The following is a 21,001-nucleotide window of genomic DNA, read 5'->3' on the forward strand; positions in this document are numbered from 1 at the left end:
TTCCCGACATGACTCCTGAAATCCTTAGCAACTCCACAGTGATGTCTTTTTGTATAGGAATGAGTTACCTGCTGGCTGGCAGCCCCTAGGGAGGGTGGAGCTGGGTACGAGAAACACCTAGGCAGGATGAGAGGTCAGGACTTTCAGCTCCACCCCCCTACCTGGAGGTTGAGTTGATCACCAATAGCCAGTGGTTTAATCAGCCATGAAGCTTCCGTAAAAACCCCAAAGAACTGGATGCCAGGAGCTCTTGGATGGCTGAACCCAGGTTGCTTCTTGGAGGGCGGTCCCTGGGGAGGGCATTGAAGCTTCGTGCTCCCTCTCCCATACCTCACCCTCTGCATCTCTTCATTTGTATCCTTTGTCATCAACCACTAAAGGTGTTTCCCAGAGCTGCAAGAGCGACTCCAGCGAATTCATCAAACCAAAAGAGGAGCCATGGGGACCCCAACTTGAAGCCAGCCAGTCAGGAGTTCTGGAGGCCCCACACTTGTTCCTGGTATCCAGCGGGGCTGGGGAGGGGGGTAGTCTTGGGCACCGAGCCCTCACCCTCGGATCTGATGCTACCTCCAGGTGGACAGTCTCAGAACTGAAGTCGGGGACACCCAGCTGGTGTCTGCTGCAGAACCGATTGCTTGTGTATTGCTGGGGAGAAATCCCCACACATTTGGCCATAGAAGTCTTCTGTGTTGATTGTTGTGGGGTGAGAGAATAGCAAAAGCATTTTGGGCTTGTATGGGAGTTTTTTTTCTTTTTTTTTTTTTTTTTTTGAGACGGAGTCTCGCTCTGTCGCCCAGGCTGGAGTACAGTGGCCGGATCTCAGCTCACTGCAAGCTCCGCCTCCCGGGTTTACACCATTCTCCTGCCTCAGCCTCCCGAGTAGCTGGGACTACAGGCGCCCGCCACCTCGCCCGGCTAGTTTTTTGTATTTTTTAGTAGAGACGGGGTTTCACCGTGTTAGCCAGGATGGTCTCGATCTCCTGACCTCGTGATCCGCCCGTCTCGGCCTCCCAAAGTGCTGGGATTACAGGCTTGAGCCACCACGCCCGGCCTGTATGGGAGTTTTTTTCTATTTTTACAGCCCCAAACAGGAGTGGGGGTTGTAGGGAAGAGGTGGGCGGAGCCCGCTGCAAGTTGCAGGGCTATGTGCCAGCAGTGCTGAGAGGGGATTGTGTGCACTTGTCCCGGGAGGGAGTCCTGGCACAGGAGCCAGCACCAAAGGGTGACAGTTCTTACCCTTTACCCCACAGGGCAGGGATGCTCCAAGCTTGTCTGGCAAACCAGCTAATCTTCCTGCACACTGAACCTTAGAGTCTCCACCACCCTCCCCTACAGCAGGCAGTTGGCATCTGGTGCACATGAAGGGGCATCTGAAGACCTCATCTCTGGGGCATCCTCGGCCACCGCACCAGAGGTGCCAGGTGTGGCCAGCTTGGTGTGGCTGCCAGTGGAAAGTAACAGCCCCACCACTGGCAGAACCCAGGTAAGACCCGGAGCAGTGAGCCCCTCATGAAACCCCCACCCCATTTTCTTTTTTTTTTGAGATGAAGTCTTCACTCAGGCTGGAGTGCAGAGGCACGATCTCGACTCATTGCAAACTTCGCCTCCTGAGTTCAAGCGATTCGCTTGCCTCAGCCTCCCGAGTAGCTGGGATTACAGGCACCCATCATCAAGCCCGGCTAATTTTTGTATTTTTAGTAGAGACGGAGTTTCACCATTTTGGCCAGGCTGGTGTTGAACTCCTGAGCTCAGGCGATCCTCCCACATCAGCCTCCCAAAGTACTGGGATTACAGGTGTGAGCCACCGCGCCCGGCCCCCTCACCCCATTTAACAAAACTTATGTGTGTGGACACTAAAATAGTTTCCTTCTGACATTTCTGATTGCAAAATTGTGCACAAAGTGATGGAAGCTGATCTTTTCCCTCCCCACCCTTCTATTTTTGTCCCTGCTTTCCTGGTTCAATTGGGCCTTTATAAAAATACTGAAGGTTCCACTCCATGTCATACCAAAGACATTTCAATGTCCCCCCAACATCAAATGCAATTTTATATTCCTATAAGTTGAATTATGATGGATTACTTGACATAAAATGCACCTTATAGATCTATGAATGTTGATGCTGATTTTGTTTTCTTTCGAAAGTTGGCATCAGTACTTCCTCCAGCCCCTCCCTTTCTCTCAAGCCTCGGGGACCTTGGAAAGCTGGTGCATGTGCTTATTCAGCCTTTTGGGCAATTCAGTGGGACCTGAAACATGCTGTCATCCTGCCCTAGAGAAGGCTGACAGTTGGCAGTTCCAGTCTCTGCACTTCCACAGAATCCTGGGGCACCCTGAAGGCAGTTTTCTGAAGAACTTACTCCCACGGGCGTTTGGAGTGGAAATGTTCCTCCAACTAAAAGTTAACTCATTCTGCAATCACAGTTCATTCATGCTGGATGCAATCCTAATGCCAACGTTTGTTTCCTTCCTGACATCGCACCTGAATCAGGGTCAGGCCAGACCTCTGAAGCCTCATCCTCATGCAACTTGTCTCACGGTGGAGAGTGGCTGGTCTCTCTGCAGTACTGTCCAAAATCACCTGTACCCCCTGCAAGACTAGGCTTCTGGAAAGAAACCAGGTGGGAAATCTGGTATAAAACCAACAAGTAGAGGCAGCAGAGGGAGGATCCAGCCACGGGTTGAGACTTGCCAGGGACCTTTGCAGCTTGCTCTTGGGACCTGCCTAGGCTGGAGTGCAGTGGTGGGATCTCGGCTTACTGCATCCTCTGCCTCCTGGGTTCAAGCAATTCTCCCTGCCTCAGCCTCCCGAGTACCTGGGATTACAGGTCCCTGCCACCACGCCTAGCTAATTTTTGCATTTTTTAGTAGAGACGGGGTTTCGCCATGTTGGCCAGGCTGATCTTGAACTCCTGACCTCAGGTGATCCACCTGCCTCGGCTTCCCAAAGTACTGGGATTACAGGCATGAACCACCATGCCTGGCCTCTGTTAACCTGATTCTTTATCATTTTAGTAAACAGGTTATAAGACATTCTGTATTTGAAAATGAAAGAAACATTGACTGACTCCAATATTCTGAGGAAAAAAATCCAGGAGTTTCTAGTTACAATGTAAAAGACAAAAACATCTAGCATAAAAAAGGAGCTGGCTTTCTACTCCTAGACAAGTGGATTCACTTCCCTCTGCTCCTTTCTGTTAAGTAAAACTAAAAACCTTGGAAATAATTCAATGGGCAATCATAAGGACCCTTGGAAAAGTAAAAAAGAGGCAGGCAGCCTGGCTGGAGAACTCAGGACTTGAAGACTGAGGTGGTGGCAAATCTCTGGGTTTTCTTTTTATCTTTGCTCTATTCTGGACTGGGTGCTGGAGAAGCCTGCAACCCAGAACCACCATAAGGCACAGATGGAAAATAAAGCTTGAAGAAAAGCCTTATTTCTCTAGCAGAGATAGGGAAATGGGCAGCCCACAGGACAGAAATCTTTTTTGATAATACCCACTTTACCTTCAGCTAAGTGAACACCGCAGCAACTCCAGCACTGCAGTGAAGTCTCAGAGAGAGTCTACACTCCCATTCCCTGCCCAGCAGCAGCAGGCAGCCTGGGCTGGGGCCATCAGCAGAGGCCAGGTAGGGGGTGTGGACTCCCACTCCCACCCCCAGGGCCAGGGGACTGTCGGCAGCAAGTTCCTTCCCTACTGGCATGGTGTCCGCAGAGGTGGAGTGGGGAGTCTGGACTTCTGTCCCCACCCCCAGCTAGACATGGGGAAGAGGATCTCAGATAGGAAAAAGCTGGACAAAATGATTCTTTAAGCCTGCATAGAAGGTCTGGAGCAGACAGCTGATCAACCCAAAGGTAAAACTGACCGATTCAACACGTCAAAAGATTAGAACTGGACCAGTATGAAAGTTTCACACATGCAAATGTACATACACATTGCAGAGTGCCCCCCCCAAGTAGCACACTAACAAACTCGACTATAATAGCACTACAAAGGCTCTGAAAACTCGTCATTGGAACCACAGCCTAAAGGACTTGTATCCTAAATCTAAATAGGGAGACTGCCTGCTAAAATGGAAGCTTTAAAGAAGACAGACTCTGAGTCTTCTAACATAGTACCCAAAATATCCAAGATACAATCAAAGACCACTTGTCATGCCAAGAACCCAGAAAATAACAACTTGAATGACAACAGACAACAAACAAAAGCACACACGAAGATGATTCAGCGGTTGAAATTCGCTGATGAAGATTTCAAAGCAGTCATCACAAAAAGTTTCAACAAGCAATTATAAATACTCCTGAAACGAGTAAAAATAGAAAGTCTCAGCAAAGAAATAGAAGATGTAAAAAAAGAACTAAATGAAAATTATAGAACTAAAAATACAGGAACTGAAATAAACAATTTGCTGAATGAGCTCCGTACTAGCTTAGAGATGATAGAGAATAAAATTAGTGAATGTGAGAAGAGAGAAATAAAATTTAATCTAAATAATACAAAGAGGGCCAGCTCCGTGGCTTATGCCTGTAATCCCAGCATTTTGAGAGGCCGAGGCAGGGGATCACCTGAAGTCAGGAGTTCGAGATCAGCCTGGCCAACATGGTGAAACCCTGTCTCTACTAAAAATACAAAAATTATCCGGGCATGGTGGCAGGCACCTGTAATCTCAACTACTCGGGAGGCTGAGGCAGGAGAACCACTTGAACCTGGGAGGTGGAGGTTGCAGTGAGCCGAGATCATGCCACTGCACTCCAGCCTGGATGACAGAGCAAGACTGCGTCTCAAAAAATAAGTAAGTAAAGAAATAAATAAATAGAGAAAATAGCCTGGGAAAAAAATGAACAAAGTCTCATAACCTGCAGAACAATGACAAAAGAACTAGCCTTTATGTCATCGGAGTTCCAGGATAGGAGAAAATTTGTGAAGCTGAAAAGGTGCCGAAGAAATAATGGCTGAAAATTCCTCAACTTTGTTGAAAGGCATAAACTTATAGATTCAAAAAGCTAAGTGAACCTCAAACAGAATAAAATCAAAAGAATCCACATCAAAATACATTTTAATAAAACTTCTGAAAACTAAAGACAAAAATCCCCAAGAAGCACAATGGAAAGCAGCTAGAAGGAAACAGTGAATTAGTTACAGGGGATCAATGATTTGAATGACAGAGGATTCATCATCTGAAACCATGGAGACTAGGAGGAAGTGGCCCAGCATTTTTTCAAGTGCTGAAAAATAAAGAATTGTAAACCCTACGTCCTATAACTAGTGAAAGTACCATTTACTTCTGAAGGATAAAGACATTCACAGACAAAGGAATAGAATTTGTTGCCATCAGATTTACTCTTTTAAAAATGTTTATTTATTTGTTTTAATTTTTGAGACAGGGTCTCACTGTGTCACCCGGGCTGGAGTGCAGTGGCATGCCCTCGACTCACTGCAACCTCTGCCTCCTGGGTTCAAGAATTCTGCTGCCCAGCCACCATGTCTGGCCAAAATTAACTTTTTGTGGCTTCAGAGACCCTGGTAAGAGGATGAAAAGACATGCTACAAATGGAGAGAAAAATATTTGCAAATCACGCATCTGACAAAGGACTTGTATCTAGAATACGTAAAGAATACTTGAAACTCAACAGTAAAACAATGATAAAAACCAAACCAAAGAATCCAATTAGAAAATGCACAAAAGACATGAACTTTACATTTCACTGAAGAGGAGATGCAGATGACAAATAAGCACATGAAAATATACTCAACATCATTGCTATTCAGGAAATGCAAGTTTAAACTACAATGAGATATGATTACATAGCTATTAGAATGGCTAAAATAGGGGGCCAGGCCTGGTGGCTCACATCTATAATTCTAAGTTTGGGAGGCCGAGGTGGGTTGATCATATAGGTCACGAGTTCAAGCCCAGCCTGGTCAACATGGCGAAACCCTGTCTCTACTAAAATGTAAAAAAATTAGCCAAGTGTGGTGCCACATGCCTGTAATTCCAACTACTTGGGAGGCTGAGGCAGGACAATCACTTGAACAAGGGAGGCGGAGGTTGCAGTGAGTGGAGATCGTGCCACTGTACTCCAGCCTGGGCACAGATCAAAAAATAAGAAAAAAAATTTTTAAATAGCTAAAATATAAAAATAGGCATAACATGAAATGTTGGCAAGGATGTTGAGAAACTGGAATTCTCACACATAGTTAGTGGAAGTGAAAAAATGGTATAACCACTCTGGAAAATAAGTTTCTTCAAAAACTAGGCATATACAACCAGGTGTGGCCACTCACGCCTATAATCCTGGCACTTCGGGAGGCTGAGGTGGGCGGATCACGAGGTCAGGAGTTCAAGACCAGCCTGGCCGACATGGCAAAAACCTGTCTCCACTAAAAATACAAAAATTAGCCGGACATGGTGGCAAGTACGTGTAGTCCCAGCTACTCGGGAGACTGAGGCAGGAGAACTGCTCGAGCCTGGGAGGCGGAGGTTGCAGTGAGCCGAGATGGTGCCACTGCACTCCAGCCTGACTGACAGAGCCAGACTCCATCTCAAAAAGAGAACAACAACAAACTAGGCATATACTAACAATACAACCCAGTAGTGAAATGGAAAGTGATATTCACACACAAACTCGTACATGAACACTCACAGCGACTTTATTCATAATAACCAGACAGCAGAAACAACCCAACTGTCCTTCAAAGGATGAAGGGTTGAACAAACTGGCTCATCCAGGAAAGAAAATACTACTCAGCAATGAAAACTATTGATACATGCAATAGCTTGAATGGATCTTAAGGGCATTATACTTACTAAAAATAGCCAATTGGAAATGGTTTTTTGATGTGGTACAAGTTCATTTCAAAACATCCTTAAAATGACAAAACTATAGAGATAGAGAACAGGTTAGTGGTTGCTGATAGGGACGGGGTGGGTGGACGGGTGAGCCTGGATAGGATGGGTATGAGATGGTTCCCCAGCGATGATAAAATGGCTCCATATCCTGATCATGACATTACATAAATCTATTCACAGAGTAAAATTGCATAAAACTATACACACACACACACACACACACACACACACACACACAATTAATGCAGGGTAAAAAAAAAAAAAGTGAAAACTGAATAAGGTTGTAGTGTAATGTAGCAGTGTTAATTTCTTGGTCCTTGGCTCTCATGTTGCAATAGAGTTATAAAAGATGTCACCACTGGGGGAAGTAAGGTGAGGGAGGGCTCCACAAACTCTATTTCCTATTTTTACAAGTCCCTGTGAGTCTGCAATCATTTTGAAATAAATAGTTTTTTAAAAAGCCAGCACTGATGCTTGTTTTTCTCCTTTAATATAGAATTTCTTAAATTCTGTAGTTAGAACTCATGCAGTTCTCCAAAATAACATCACTGAACTACAGCTAAATCATGTGCTGTACTGGTTGGAGACAGAGTGGCATTTACATAAATCCAACATTTGTAGAGACATAACCTGGATCAGATGGAGACATATTGCCTTAAACACAGCACAGGATCAAGAAAATGCATCCTTATACCACTCACACATTCGATTAAGGGCCAGAAAACTGAACTAGATGAATGTTTTCTAGAAACTATGTTGTATGTACGTATGTGTGCACTAGCACGTGCAGGCACGTGCATGTGTGTGTGTTATTGGGAGACAAGGAAAGAGATAAATTATTTTGATTTTCTGTTATCGCAAAGTTAGAAAAGGTTGAAGTTAAATTTGGTCATAAGAAATGAGAGAATGGATATTGTGTGAATCGTTGAATGACTATCATAGGATATAGGCTAAGAAGACACAGAGCCCACGAAAACATGGATAAACCAAGTCGGCAAAGGGAACTTATATCTTGGATATTTCATGGTTACAATTACCTTTATAACTACAGGCCAAAAGAAGGGACTGGAGGCCAGGCGTGATGGCTCACGCCTGTAATCCCAGCACTTTGGGAGGCCAAGGCGGGTGGATCACCTGAGGTCAGGAGTTCAAGACCAGCCTGACCAACATGGTGAAACCCTGTCTCTACTAAAAATACAAAAATTAGCTGGGCGTAGTGGTGGGCACCTGTAATCCCAGCTATTTGGGAGGCTGAGGCAGGAGAATCACTTGAACCCAGAAGGAGGGAGAGGGTGAGTTGAGGGTCTGGGTAGAGATACCTTACCCTCCCTCCTTCCTGTCCCTGCAGGCTCATGCATGTGCCCCAACTGGGTAGTGACTTTTATCTGATTGCCTCCTTTTAGCACCTTCTTGATTTAAAAACAAAACCAGTGTGACACCTTCTGACACTGTGGTGTCCTCAACATCTTCTCTGGAACTGGAGCTTTCCTGAGTTCTGTATTGTTCTGATGGTGTTGACATTCCTGCCACCAGAGCCCAAGCTGCCTGTAGTAAAGTCTTCAGCCTCTAGACCCAGATTGCCTGCGTTCAAACCTCATTTTTCACATTTACTTGCTGCATGACCTTGAGCAAAACCTAACTCTGTGTCTAAACCCCAGGTCCCCTGCTGGAAAATGGAGCTAATTACAGTGTTAATGTCCTCAGCTTTGTGAGGATAAAGCTGAGTTAATTACAATTAGCTATGGTAACATCTGAAACTTTGACTGCCTGTAGCTTGGGCACCATGGTCCTGGAAGCCTGCACTTGAGCCCACTCAGGACATCAGGGTGCCAAGCTTTTCCTCACTCAGATGCTGGCTCTGCAAGAACATGCATGCGTTTCAGCGCTAAGAAACATTGTCGGGGAAGACGGCCCCAGGAGCTACCGAAAAACATTGATGTGCATTTTTATTGTGTTTCAGAAAGGAATCCTTCATTCTTCACCTTCTCGCATAACTCTTTGTCCAAAGATAATTTAACAAAGTATAAAGGAGCATTATAGCTTTTGCTACAAAATTTAACTGCTACACTAGGAACTCAAACATCATCATAAAACCACTGATGATGGTGTTTGGGGTGGAAGTGTTCACAGATGGTCACCCAGCCGCCCAAAGGAAGTTCTCAGCTTCAGAGTTCAGGGGCATTGCATATCACGACGACAAGCCTCAGCCTCACACCGCTCTCTGCCATCTGGAAGGACTCGTTCATCTCCATGGCCACCTCGCCAGCCTCTGGTGCTGACTTGGCAGAACAAATGAGAACAGTGAATGCCTGGCTACACAATTAGGGCAAAATAAAACACATGCCAGGGTTTAAGTAAACCTCCATTTTCGTTTCCACAGAAGCGAACCTTGAAGCAATTGGAGAGGGAGGCTTGAGGTTAGGGCAGCCCCTCTCACTTGCTCCAGTCGACCAAAGAGGACCAACAGGTTTTGGCTGTTGGAGTTTATTCTCAATAACACCTCTCCTTGGTAGTTTCAACACTTCTTCTTAGGTTTTTCATAAAAAGTTATGGTGAAAAACACATACAATAAAATTTACCATTTTGGCTGGGCGCGATGGCTCACGCCTGTAATCCTAGCACTTTGGGAGGCCGAGGCCAGCAGATCACTTGAGGTCAGGAGTTCACAACCAGCCTGGCCAACATGGTGAAACCCTGTCTCTACTAAAAATACAAAAAAATTAACCATGTGTGGTCATGGGCACCTGTAATCCCAGCTACTTGTTGGCTGAGGCAGGAGAATTGCTTGAACCTGGGAGGCAGAGGTTGCAGTGAGCCAAGGTCACGCCGTTGCACTCCAGCCCGGGTGACAGAGCGAGGCTCCATCTCAAAATAAAATAAAATTTACCATTTTTTATTTTTAACCATTTTAAGTGTACAGTTTAGTCGTGTTAAATACATTCACAGTGTTGTGCAGCCATCCCCACCATCTATCTCCAGGACTCTTTTCATCTTGCAAAACTGAAACCCTGTACCCATCCCTTCCCTTCCCCATTGCACGGCCCCTGGCAATCAGCATCTTACTTCCTGTCTTTGTGAATTTGATGACTCTAGGCACCTCATATAACTGGAATAATGCAGTATTTGTTCTTTTGTGATTAGCTCATTTCACTTAGTAGAAATGTTATCTTCAATAATATTCCATTGTATGAATACACCACATTTTGTTTATGCACTTGTCTGTGGATGCACGCTTGGCTTGCTTCCACCTTTTGGTTAACGTGAATAATACTGCTACGAACGCGGTGTACAAATATCACTTCAAGACCCTGCTTTCTTTGGCTTATATACTCAACAGTGGAATTTTTGGATCATATGGTAATTCTATTTTTAAGTTTTTGAGGAACTGCCATCCTGTTTTACATAGCGGCTGCACCATTTTACATTCCCACCAACAGTGCACAAGGGTTCTAACTTTTCCACATCCTCACCAACACTTATTTTCTATGGTTTTTTTTTTTTTTTTTGATAGTAGCCATCCTAATGGTGCAAGCTGCCCCCTTACTTTTTTTTTTTTTTTTTTTTTGAGACAGAGTCTCGCTCTGTCATCCAGGCTGGAGTGCACTGGCACGATCTGCAACCTCCGCCTCCCAGGTTCATGCCATTCTCCTGCCTCAGCCTCCTGAGTAGCTGGGACTACAGGCGCCTGCCACCATGCCTGGCTAATTTTTTTGTATTTTTAGTAGAGACGGGGGTTTCACCATGTTAGCCAGGATAGTCTCGATCTCCTGACCTCATGATCCACCTGCCTCGGCCTCCCAAAGTGCTGGGATTACAGGCGTGAGCCAATGCACCTGGCTGCACCCTTACGTTTTAAGCACAAGCAACTACTGCCAGCACCATTTCTCAAATGCAGTAATGGTGGTGCCTAAGGCAAGACATGGGAGAGCAGCACGATGAGACCCTGAGAGTCCACCCGGCTCCTCCCAAGTGCCTGGGAGAATGGATACTGTCTGCTTCCAGAGGGCAGGCTGCCTCTTTTGCATGTCTTTATTCTCAGCTTTTAACAAGAAACATTCAATAAATGAACTGATCAAATGAGAGGGATTTGTTCTTCCTTTCTCCTCTTTTCCTGCCCTTTTCCCCACCTCTCAGGAAGCTGAACTGCCCTCCATCTGCCCAAGCAAAGCCTCTGGGACAGGGGACAGTGGCTCAAAAACAGCCAGGCAGTTTCCGCGGACTCCTTCTTCCCGCTTATTTCTTTGGCCCTCATCAGTCAGTATGGAAAAGAGCCTAGCAAAACCATTCTTTTTCCTTTTCATTTATTTATTTTTAGAGACATCGTCTCACTCTGTTGCTCAGGCTAGAGTGCAGTGATGCAATCATAGTTCATTGGAGCCTGGAACTCCTGAGCTCAAATGATCCTCCTGCCTCAGCCTCCCAAGTAGCTAGGACTACAGATGTGAGCCACTGCACCTGGCCCAGACCCATTCTTGAGATTTGCAAGGTGGAGGGGAAACAGCAGCCACCTGCTCAGAATGCCGGTGTAGGCACCACGAGCCTCACGGCCCAGGTGTGCTGTCCCTGACCTGCTGGCCCACCTCCTGGGCATGGGATATCAACCCAGCCTGCAGCAACCAACTCCCCCCAGTTTCTCCCAATTCCCTGTCTGCTGGGCCAGGTAGTACATGCTCAGCTCCGTGGCAAAGGTACCAGCTTCTTCTGCAAGTCACCTGCCAGGTGCTTCCCTGAGGTAGGGAGAAGCCCAGGAGGGCTCCAAGCTCATTCTCCAGGGTGAGCTTGTCCTTCTCCCCACTTCACACCCATCTGTCCTTCCTCACAGCTGACCAGACACAGAAGCAAAAAACGTACATAAACTCTAACCAGTTCCCACATTTGCATGAGATCGAATTCCTTTCATAGACCTCCACATTCTCTATCATCCCCTTGGTTCTGCTTCTCTGATTGAGCCTTCACGGACACAGACCCACTGGCTGGGACTGAGGATGCGGGAAAGCTGGGATGGACCCTCCAGTGAGAGTCTGAAGGTGAGATTCAGGGAGCAAACTGTGAGTCATGGGAGGACAGGGCCACAGAGGCCATGAGAGGTGACCCGGAAACCAGAAAAGCCACCCGGGGCAAAGACAGGAGAACCTCCGGGCATGTGGCCAGGAGTGGGAGGATGAGCCTGGTGACGAGGTCGGGGGACAGCCAGGAGGGTGGGTGTCAGGAAATCCATAGCTTCTACCCTGCACCTGCATGGGACAAGTGAGTGAAGCTCCAAGAGCACCGACCTTTTCTTTCCTGAGCAGTCAGAGCTCCATTTATCTGCTACTGCAATGAGACAGGTGACGCTTTGTCCTTCGCAGGCACTGTTCAGTACTGTGTCTCTGTCCCCCACTGGAGGCGGTGGATGAGCATGTAGGCACTGGAGTTGACAGGCCTGGGTTGTGCATGTCCCAGCTACACCATGACCAGCCATGGGATGGTGAGATGGAGTCTTGCTCAGTCCCCCAGGCTGGAGTGCAGTGGTGTGATCTTGGCTCACTGCAACCTCCACCTCCCAGGTTCAAGGGATTTTCCTGCCTCAGCCTCCCAAGTAGCTGGGATTACAGGCACGTGCCACTGCACCTGGCTAATTTTTTGTATTTCTAGTAGAGACAGGGTTTCACTGTGTTAGCCAGGATGGTCTCAAACTCCTAACCTTGTGATCTGCCCGCCTCGGCCTCCCAAAGTGCTGGGATTGCAGGAGTGAACCACCACGCCTGGCTATGCATGCAGAACAGCTAGCACATGCCCGACACACAGAGTACTCAGAAAGGGTAATTTCGCTTTGAAACTCAAGTGGGCCCCTGCCAAGTGGCTCTGCACTGGGAGTGTGGTCCTCCTCCACTCCAGCGGCAGCCAGGGGAATCTTCCAGCTCTTGTCTGCTCGGGCTCTGTCTCCTGCATGTAACTTTCTTCCTTTGGTTTCTCCAGGGGTTGTCTCAGCGTCTTCTGTGCTTTCTCACCGAGGGTGTTTTGGACCTTTCTTGAGAGTCAGGCTGAGTCACCCTCCTCTGTATCTCTCCTAAGTCTGTAGGTGCTGCCACCCTGGGATGGGAGGGCCATGTGACCGGATCAGTCTCCTTTTTCAGGGCACATTGCCGGCAGCTGCCACCCATCAGGGCAGCCTCTGGAGACCTGTTTTCTAGTTGGCATTTCAGATGAGAATGACATTGATAATCATTAACAGGGAATGTATGCTTATCTTACCTAGAACATGTCTGTAATTTCTGTAAGAAAAACATAGCAATGAAGGTTTTTGCACTGATTTCTGTTTCTCTATTCTATTACAGGCTGGTAATCTGCTGAGAACCTCAGATTCACAAGAGGCTCACGGGAGGGAAAGCAGATTTAGGACCCTTCAAAGAGCCTTTCCTGGGTCATCTGTGAGGACTTTTTTTTTTTTTTTTTGAGACAGAGTCTCGCACTGTCACCTGGGCTGGAGTGCAATGGCGCAATCTCGGCTCACTGCAACCTCCGCCTCCCGGGTTCAATCGATTCTCCGATGCTTTAGCCTCCCGAGTGACTGGGATTACAGGGGTCTGCCACCACGCCCAGCTATTTTTTTTGTATTTTTAGTAGAGACAGGATTTCACTATGTTGGTCAGGCTGGTCTCGAACTCCTGACCTTGTGATCTGCCCGACTCAGCCTCCCAAAGTGCTGGAATTATAGGCATGAGCCATCACTCCCAGCCTCCGTGAGAACATTTTTAAGCCAATAGATGCTATAGACACGGCTACAGATGAAATAGCCATTATTTCTAAGATTCTAGGGAAGAGATAGGCAGCCCATAAAAATTAGAAAACAGAAACAGAGGTGGGTGTGGAGGAAGCCCAGCCTTGGTCAAGAACTAACCAGCTAGTTAGAGTCCAGACCAGGACATGAGACCAAGAGGATGAGGATAAAGGGCTCTGGAAATCAAGACGCCAGGCTGCCTGGTTCTAACCCTCTGCCTGAGAGAGCTGAGACACAGGCCCTCTGTCAGGCTGCCCTGGGCCTCAGGCTCAGTGGGCGTCCCCGTCACCTACCACCTTGTGCAGCCATCGGGATGAGACCCTGCAGAGCTCTCTGAGGGATGCCACACAACAGTGCCTCCTGCCCAACGTCCACCCACTGATCTGAAATTCTACTTTTAGTGACAAGTAGGACTTGGTGGCTGAAATATCTTCCTCCAAAGCCTCATCTTATAAACTAAGTTGCACCTGTGTTGATGAATCCTGATGGCGTAGGTTGATGGATTCCATTACGGTTCTCCATACACCAGCTGAAGACATGAAATAAAGAGTTGCAGCAGCTAATGTCACAGGTCAACTAGACTGGATTGAGGGACACCCAGATGGCCTGCAGAGCAGCCTTTCTGCATGTGTGTGAGGGTGTTTCTGAAAGGGATTGGCATTTGAATCCATTGACTAAAGATCACCCTCACCAATGTGGGTGGGCACATGCCATCCACTGAGAATCCAGGCAAAACGAAAAAGGAGGAGGCAAAGGGAATTCTCTCTCTTTCTTTTCTGGATCTGGGACCTTTTTTTTTTTTTTTTTTTTTTTGAGACGGAGTCTCGCTCTGTCGCCCAGGCTGGAGTGCAGTGGCGCGATCTCGGCTCACTGCAAGCTCCTCCTCCCGAGTTCACGCCATTCTCCTGCCTCAGCCTCCCAAGCAACTGGGACTACAGATGCCCGACACCATGCCCAGCTAATGTTTTGTATTTTTATTTTAGTAGAGACGGGCTAATTTTTGGTATTTTTAGTAGAGACAGGGTTTCAGCATGTTAGCCAGGATGATCTCGATCTCCTGACCTCGTGATCCGCCTGCCTCGGCCTCCCAAAGTGCTGGGATTGCAGGCGTGAGCCACTGCGGCCAGTCAAGGGACCTGCATTTTCTCCAACCCTTGGATGTCTGCATTCCTAGTGCTCAGGCCTTTGGACTCCAGGACTTACACCATAAGCTCCCCAGATTCTCTGGCCTCTGGACTCCGGCTGCAGTACACCCCTGGCTTTCCCAGCCTCCAACCTGCACACAGCCTGCCGTGGGACTTCCCAGCCTGCATAATCACATGAGCCAGTTCCTAGAATAAATCTCATGTATGTATGTATGTATGTATGTATTTTTATTTGAGAGGGCGTCTCACTCTGTTGCCCAGGCTGGAGCACAGTGGCACGATCTCAGCTCACTGCAGCCTCTACCTCCCAGGTTCAAGTGATTCTCCTGCCTCAGCCTCCGGAGTGGCTGAGACGATAGGCATGTGCCACCACACCTGGCTACTTTTTGTATTTTTAGTAGAGACGGGCCAGGCTGGTCTCAAACTCCTGACCTCAAGTGATCTGCCTGCCTCAGCCTCCCAAAGTGCTGGGTTTACAGGTGTGAGGCACCATGTCCAGTCCCTAAATTTCCTCTTATTCATCTCTATATAGCCTATTGAGTCTGTTTCTCTGGAGAATCCTGACTAATGTAAAAGTTGAGTCATAGGAAGCAAAATACTTGCTTGTAAAGGGAAAATGAGATCCGATGTATTTTAGAAGTTTCCTTTCCCTTTTTGTTATACTTAATGCAGTATGAAAAAAGGAAAAAGGAAACAATCAAAAATTCAACCAATCAAATCATCAAGTCAAACACCTTAAATATATGCAATGCAGAAAACACAGCCAGGTTAACATTTTGTGGAACAAATTTAAAAGCTTCCATAAAAGCTTCTACAGAGACACTCTGTGAATGTGACTGTCTCACAGAGCAGGGGAATTGGAAAAGAATCTGCTTCTGAGTGTGGAGTCATGAGCCCTCTGACAGCCACCAGCCCTGACCGGATCTGTCTCACTCCCTTCATGTGGTGTCAGAGGCCTTGTCTTCTCACACTGCAGGCTAACTCTGCCACATCCTGCTAAAAAGAAGTCTGACCAAGGGGAAGGGGTCATCGTCCCCTTGGTTTGTCCAAAGGTCTGCCTTAAAAGGAGCTTTTTATAAAGGATGAGGGAAATGCTCTGTTGCACAAAGGATTTATTCCAAATTGAGCGTAAAACATCAAGAATGGCTTTTGTCTGCTCTGGTGTTTGCAAAACTGCTGTATATTTGCATTGTTCAAGGTACATTGTCTAGTAACAACATATGTGTGATCCTCCAACAGACACTGCTACCTGCAGGCTCCAGGTTAGCCTGGGCGATGGCAGCTGCTCTGTGAACTGGGGCGGGGGCTGCTCTCCCACCAGGTCATCAGGTGGTGCCATGGTGTGTGCGTGAGGCCCTCTCTCAGGAGTGCCCACTCTTTGAGTTTCTAGGCTCTTAACAAAGGTGGTGTTGGACTCTGCTTCCATATATCATCCCTGCAGGGTAGGGAAGAAAGACAATCTTTGCACAGTGGATTTTTTTTTTTCCAGTTCCCATTTAATTTTGGCTCTTGGGGCAATGTCATCTTTTCAATATGAGGAAAAAGCAGCAAGTTCAACCCAAAATAGAAATCGTAAGTGTAGGATAGGACAAAACCAAGAGCAGGGGAAAAAAGGGAATAGCAAAAGGAAGAGATGAGATGTTGCCCCATACCCTCTCCTCTGGGGAATGACTCAAACGTTTAGGTGGCGGTACACACCTTCCCACCTAGGTCAGGGATGTTACTCCTTTTAGAGGGTAAGACAAAGTGGGAATGGGGAGGGCATTTCTAGAGGCTAAGGGACCCAGGCAGATCTCTCCCTTTTAATCTCCTTTTCTGATTAGGAGAAAGGAGGGGATCCAAAATGTGAGAGGGGGCCAGGCATTGTGGCTCACGCCTGTAATCCCAGCACTTTGGGAGGCAGAGGTGGGCGGATCACCTGAGGTCAAGAGTTCAAGAACAGACTAGCCAACATGGTGAAACCCCATCTCCATTAAAAATACAAAAATTAGCCGGATGTGGTGGCGTGTACCTATGATCCCAGCTACTCAGGAAGCTGAGGCAGCAGAATCGCTTGAACCTGGGAGGCAGAGGTTGCAGTGAGCCAAGATTGCGCCATTGCACTCCAGCCTGGGCAACAGAGGGAGCCTCTGTCTCAAAAAATAAAAAATAAAAAAATTTTGAGAGGGGAAGAGTGGGAGAAGGAAAGGCCTCACTTGATGAAGCGGGGCAGACTCCTCCAAAGAAAACTGAAAATGGGATAATGCTGTTACCACCTCCTCTGAAGCTGAGAATTGGAGCACAGAAATACCTGGGAATTATGACTTTATGGGCCTGGATTTCCCTCTCCAAAATTGTGCTAGAGTGGAAAATCCCATCCTCTTCCTTGCAGTAACTTCTTTTTATTTTTATTTTTACTTAAAAAAAAAAATGGAGACACGGTCTTGCTATGTTGCCCAGGCTGGCTTCAAATATCTAAGCTTAAGCAATCCTCCAGCCTCAGCCTCTCAAAGTGCTGGGATTATCGGCATGAGCCACCATGCCCAGCCCTTCGCAGTAACTTCTTCCTGCCACCTTCTACCCTCCAAGTGCTAGCTACTATGTGGGCATAGGATGGTGCACATTATCTGGGTTTTCAGCACCCGGTTGGTTCTAAATGGGATCTGAATGGGACCCAGCTTTCTGGAAAATTATTTTGAAAACAGAGGGACATATTAATTGGGCAGATGGGAGGAGGGCACCAGAAGCAAATACATGGTTACCCAGATTGGCAGAAAACCTGGGTTTCCTGGAGTGGACAGAGAGAGGAGACATTCAGCACACAAATATTTACTGAGCACCTACCATGTACCAGGCACTGCTCTAGACCCTTCCTCTCCCCAGATAAACAAGGTAAAGGCAGCAAACACGACTGAGGGAGAAGAAGGGGGCAGCCAAGGAAGAAGGCTGAGGGAATTGAGATGTCTGAGGTGATGGGGGCTCTGCCGTAGGCCTCCCATTGGGCTTCCTCACTGAGTCCTCTTCCTCTTCTGTGGTGCTGTTCTAGACTGTTGACATTCAGAGATGAAGTCATTCATGTTCTCAGCCTCAGCAAACTCCTTCTTGTTCATGCCCTGCCCTGAATACCAGTGGAAGACAGCCTTCTGGCAGAATACAGCAGGAACTGCCCTGAGAGGCCATGGAGAGCTTCTGGGTGGCTGTGCTGTTGCCGATGAAGGTGACCACCATCTTGTGGCCATGAGGAAGGATGTCGCACACGGCTGTCTTGATGTTGTCAGCATCCATTCCATGAAGTAGCTGCTGGCTACTCTTGTTCTGCACACTGAGCATCTTCTCATCGACTTCCTTCATGGACGGGTGGATATTCATGGAAGAAGGCAGTCCTGGTGGGGCAGCCATCGTGTTCTTGGCATCAAAGACCTGCTGGGTGAGTGTGGGCATGGTGAGAGCCCTATACTGCTGGCTTCTACAACTGGTGAGAGGGGCAACGGTAGGCATGAAGAACTGGAGGCGTGGGAACGACACTGTGTTGACTGCCAGCTTGCAGAGGTCCGAAGTGAGCTGGTGAGGGAAGCAGAGGCAGGTGGTGACCCCACGCATGTTAGCTGAGACAGGTGGGTCAGGTCCTCATGGTTTTGTGTGATCAGCTCAAGAGTGCGGAAGCAAACATTGTAAGCAGCCTTCAGTGTCTGTGCCGCAGGTCTCATCAGTGTTCTCTACCAGCGGAGGGATGGGGAGGGGTCACTGCGGGGCTCAGCCACAATGCCAAACACGTTGAGCGAGGGCACACACTGGAGGTGTTCACGATGCAGTCAGGATCCTCTTCTCAGCTCTGGCTGTTAAGGAGGGTGCCCATTCCAGAGCCTGTGCCGTCACTTAGTGAGTGGGTCAGCTGGAAGCCCTGGAGGCAGTCACAGCTCTTGGCTCCCTTCTGCACATATCTAGGAACGAATCAACCAGCTCAGCCCCTCTGTGCACTGCTGCCTGCCCCAGACTGACTGAAAGCAAAGTGGTCTGGTCTGCAGATCTGAGCAAAAGTGCTCACTACCCGATGCACTGGAAGCCAATGCTATGACACTGGGTTTTTGAGAAAAGAAATGCTTTTTATTGCAGGTCTATCAACAAGGAGATAGGAGTCTAGCTCAAATAGGTCTCCCTGTGCTGGGCATAAGGCTGTACTTTTGTTAGAAAAGATTCAGGAAGTGAAAAGGGTGGTCTGCAAAGTCCTTGGGCATGTGCAATGATCTCTTCAGAGCTGCCTTTTTATGGGTCCCACGTGCAAATTCTGGGGGAGTTAGGATGAAACATGCAGAGGAAATTCAGGTCTTAGCATCACCGGTCTCATTCTGCATAGACTCCAGTGGGCCATATTGGTTTCAGCTGATTTCAGCCTGTTTCATTACCTTACAGTTGGAGGGAATTTCAGCAAGCTGTTTCTTTTCTTATCTGCCATCCTGTCGGCTTTAAGAATTTCTGTGAATCACTGGTTTCTTTAACTCTTTGGGGCACGGTTTCAAAAGGATCTGAGCAGAGTCCATGATCCCAGGTTCTGGACCCACCAGGATAGTGGGAGGAACATATTTGTCCCCAGTGCCTTCATTGTGGCACGCTGAGATGTGGTCCCGCTACAGATCACGGTCCCTGGGCAGGTACTAGTGGGGTCCATGATGTGACCATCACTGATAACTTCCCAGAACTTGTCACCGATCTGACTACCATGCTGTCCTGTCTGGATGTGCACAATTTCCTCTATGGTTAACATTTAATTTTGTTGCTCACCTCAAGGATATATAGAGCAAGAAAATACGTCATTTTTTTTTTTTTTTCTCTGCTGGTAGCAGGCTGAAGGTGTGCCTGAGGCTGGAGGAATAAGATCCAAATGCGGTGGTAGGAAGGTTCTAAGAGGGGCCACGCTGGGATGTTGCAACAAGAAATGCCAGCCCAGAACCAAACTCACGCCATCATCTCCTCTCTAGCTCAGCGTCACAGACCAGTGTGAACAGCTTCTCCCTGGGGGCCAGCTTCAAGGGAATGCTTGGAATTTCATTAGAGCTGAGGAACCCACAAAACATCCTTGTAGCAGAGCTTCATGTAATGAAACAGGGAAGGACAAAGCCCAGTATTCTGACTGTGGAATGCACGTGAGGAAGATAGCAAAATATGTCAGAAGGCAAGGACAACGGTCAACACTGCAAAGCAAAAGGCCCTATCTACTTACTGACTCTGAAGGAGGAAAAACATCACAGAGATGCAGAAGAGCTGGCATCTGATTAAAAATTCCACAGAGTTGCCACGTTTGTAAAATAGGAATGCAATCCTCTCTTTTACACATATTTTGGGAATTTGATTGCCCAGATAAAATTAGAGAACAGAAGTCATCAATCCAAGCTTGAAGGAGTGGAGGTGCAGTGAAGGCAGACTGAACGCACAGGCAGAAATGGCAGCCTTGGTTTAAAGGCAATGAAATAAGCTAAGAAAATGCCTGTTAGTTGCTCAAAGAAGCTTCCTGAATGATGAGATCACTGTACCAGAGAAGGACACGAAGTGAGGGTTTCATTCATTCACCGAACAAACTCTTACGAAGAATTGGAAGACTTGGGAGGTTTGGGAGGAGCAGAAAACATCAAACCCTGGGATAAAGCCACTCGAGATGCCACTGGAAGGAAAATCAGGAATTGGATGGGGAAGCAGAGAGGAGCCAGCATGCTGGGATACTGGTGGTGTGGTCAGGGACAGCAGATACAGTGGCTGGGAAGGGCAGAGGGGTAAGGCTGGGAAGCAGTGGAGAAGCTTGAGACATAAGTTAAGGGCACACGTGGAGGGTCTTGACTCCCAGGCCAGGAGCGTGGACTCTATCCATTAGACGCTAGGGGAGGATGGGAAAATCTGTGTCAAAGAGCAGAAAAATTACATTTACAAAGTGTTTTTCTTTGTAAAAGTTTTTTTTTTTAATGAGTTTTAATATGCCTCTGTCTGTCCAACTAAAAAGAGTTTCCCCACCAGGTTTCTTTCTCCAAGCTCTCTAAGAAGGGCTGGGTCATTTCCCGGCTGACTCTTTGGTCTTTTGTGATGCAAAGACCAGGGAAGCAGGAGGTGTGGAGTGAGAAGTTTCTCAGAGGCCCGGACTGGGGATTGGGAGAGTTTGGAAAAGAAAGCACAGGAGAAGCCCCAGGTAGTGATGGGAGTAGGGGACAGACAAGGAGGGTGTTTGAGAAATGTTTCTATAGGCAAAGTATCCCCTGCATGGGGCTAAAGAGACATATAGAACA

The sequence above is a fragment of the Trachypithecus francoisi genome, unplaced genomic scaffold (genome assembly GCF_009764315.1).
Source record: "Trachypithecus francoisi isolate TF-2019V2 unplaced genomic scaffold, Tfra_2.0 Lachesis_group3, whole genome shotgun sequence".
Lineage (NCBI taxonomy): Eukaryota > Metazoa > Chordata > Mammalia > Primates > Cercopithecidae > Trachypithecus > Trachypithecus francoisi.